Raw genomic sequence first — 3325 nt, 5'->3', positions numbered from 1 at the left:
ATATATGTGAGTAAGGGCAAAACCATCGTAAATTATCGATAAGGGTGGACTATGTGCGGAATCATCTTATAATTGCTAATTTGAATGGTTGTGTGCGAATCATTGAGCATGATGTATTGTATTGAGATTATGCTTGAGTGAAATTATAGATATGTGATGAAATTGATTGTTGTTTAAATAATGTGAATGCAAAGAATGTGTGAAAGAGTAAATTTGTAATAAATCTGCTTGGGACAACAGCAGTAATGTGATTTTGGAAAATCACCATAAATTGTTGGAGTTGAGTTAGAAGCTGAATAAATTATGTAATTAAAGCTTAATGAGTCCAGTTTCTTATAAAAGAAACCGTGTAAGCAAAAGAATTGCTGATAATGAGATATTTGACGTGGCGTGGGATAGAGTCAAATGACTTCGGGGTCCCCTGTTCTGTTTTTAGAAAATCATTATAATTTGTACAAAAATGGTTATAAGATAAAATTTATATGCTTAGACTCCTTAATGAGTCTAGTTTCAAATGAAATCAAATAGAACATATTTTGAATTCTGTACAATGAGAAATTTGATTCGTAGTGAATAATTTAGTGACTATTGCTCAGGAAGACAACTTGTAGTGAATTTGTGATTATGTTGTAAACATTGATAAAACTTGTTAATGAGTTGCTTATTGTTTTCTTATGAACTTACTAAGCGTAAAGCTTACTCCCCTTTTCTTTCCCATATTCCCTAGGGTTGCCAGGTTAGCTCGGGTTGGAGGCCGTCAGAGATATTATCACATTGTCAAGTCTACGCTATCGGCGTAAGTAAATCTTAGTGTTTCGAGTCTATGGCATGTATAGGGTTGTAAAGTTGAGTAAGTAAATGATACAAGACTAAGATATTGGTAAATATTTAATAATGCCTCATGAATATTTTGGGCCTTGTAAGCCCGATTAAAGGATAATATACGTGTGTATGAAAAGTTTAAAATTGATCAAAAATTTTTACGGTCTGGTTTTATATAAATGGATGAGTTTAAATCTGGTAGCACCTCGAACCCTGTTCCAGTGAGGGATACGGGCGAAGGGTGTTACAGAGTATGTTTGTACTCAGTGGTATTACCATAATTCAAATTATAAATACTATAATAAATAATAGACATCAAACATGTAACAATATAAGTCATATGTGTTAATTATGCTTTAATTTCATATCTCGGCAATAGTCTTTCATCAAATGGCATCATTTATCATCTATATTATCTTTAATCAATTCATGAACCTTTGGTTCAAGCTTTCAATCTCATATCTCTATTTCAATTCACAATTCGCATTTCTTTTCATAATTCCACTTTTTCACACTTTCTATAGTTTAATCGATCAAATTCATTTGATTTTCTCATTTCATTTACTCAACCCTATTAACATAACTCGGACTCAGACGGATACATGGATCCAACCAAACACACCAGTAAGGCACATTGTGCCTAAAACGGTACATAGTACCTGATCAGAATACGACACATAAGTGCCTGAAATACGACACATAAAGTGCCTGATCAATAAAGCCGAAAAATCCCGTACACTTCTAGTTCCTATGGCATGCCAATTATATCCAACTAGTCCGACAAGTTAATAGGGAATTCAATTCTCATTTCAATTTCACTTAGTATTCATATTTACCCCTATTAACAAGACTCTGACTTTGGCGGATACATGGATTCCATCCAAAACACACCAAAATGTCCAACTAAAACACACCAGTATAATCCTCCAAAACACACCAGTATAATCCTCCAAAACACACTAGTATCATATAATCCTCCCAAACACACCAGAATGATATAATCCATCCAAAACACACTAGAATAGCACAAAGTGCCTCTTCGGATAAATCCGAAGGATATAAACATCAGCATATCCAAATGTCATCTCCAAATCCCTTCTCAAAATCCTATGGCATGCCAACTATATCCGACTCAGTCCGGTACAGTTAATAGGGTATTCAATTCACTTTCCAGTTTCCAATCAATACACATTTCAATTAATCACATATTCATACCAATTTCATCACATTCCCAATCAATAAAATTTTCAAATATAACATATATCCAAAATTCTATTTCCACATCAATCACATATATCCATACAAATTTAATTCAATATTGATACTTACCTTAAAATTTTACTTACTATACACATAAATTTAAATATAACATTTATTCATACCTTTATGAGTTCCGACTCATCATAATCTACTTTTGCTCACATATTTGAGTATCGCTTTCAACATTATCGTAATTAGCTCGGTTGGGAAAGTATCTCTATCTTTAAGTAAAATAAATCTCATCAGAGCTGGAAGATATTAAATTATCTTATCACAAGTTATATAATGGCATGTATTTCTAGACTTCACATATACTACGTTCGGTCCGAGAACCGGCTAAACCTTAGCTCTGATACCAATAAATGTAACGCCCCTAGCCCGAATCAGTCACCGGAATAGAGTTACAGAGCATTATCGGAGTTACCGATTCATTTATCAGATATTTCATTAATCCGATATCTTTTCTTTTCCATGTTCAAGTCTCGTATTCAAGTCATCCGGATCTTTATAAAGAAATTTGATCGTCATTTTCATTTATTTCATGTTATAATACATTCAATTAATGCTCTAAACAAAATTATCATTTTACCCCTAAACTTTTAATTAATGACGATTTCATCCTTAGGTTAAAATAAAATAAAATTATTGCAATTTAATCCTTATTTCCAGCCGTTATTCTCACACAAATTGATAACAACCTATGAATTCTATAAAATGTCAGAATTTTCCATAATTTCAACCCTTTTCAATTTAATCCTTAAAACATGTTTTTCTCTGATCTTGAGCTAAATTAATAATTTCATTCAATTTTGTAATTTAAATAATAAAATAATCCATTTCATGCAAATTGGTCATTTCTAACATTTTTTTTACAAAATTGTCCATAAAATTTTACTTTTATTCAATTTAGTCAATGAGCCTAAAACATACAAATTAGCCATGCTAGCTGAATATTCATACATATTTTCCTCCTCCTCCTCTCCATTCCACATCCTTAATTTATATAACATGCAACAAGTAACATTATCAATAATTTCACTATTTACTTATGTATATTCAAAACTGTCCATTTGTGTCATAGTTACTAAATTATTTATATCTTAAGCTACAGAACACGAAATTAAGATCCGCTAATTTTCCCTGAAACTAGACTTGCTTATCTTATTACCATAAAATTTTTAGAATTTTTGGTTTATAAAATAAGTACAGTTTATTCTTTAAAATTTCCCCTATTCTGCTGTCT

Source organism: Gossypium hirsutum, chromosome A10 (genome assembly GCF_007990345.1).
Source record: "Gossypium hirsutum isolate 1008001.06 chromosome A10, Gossypium_hirsutum_v2.1, whole genome shotgun sequence".
Taxonomy (NCBI): Eukaryota; Viridiplantae; Streptophyta; class Magnoliopsida; order Malvales; family Malvaceae; genus Gossypium; species Gossypium hirsutum.
The sequence above is the reverse complement of the archived record's forward strand: the minus strand, read 5'-3'. Positions refer to the sequence as shown.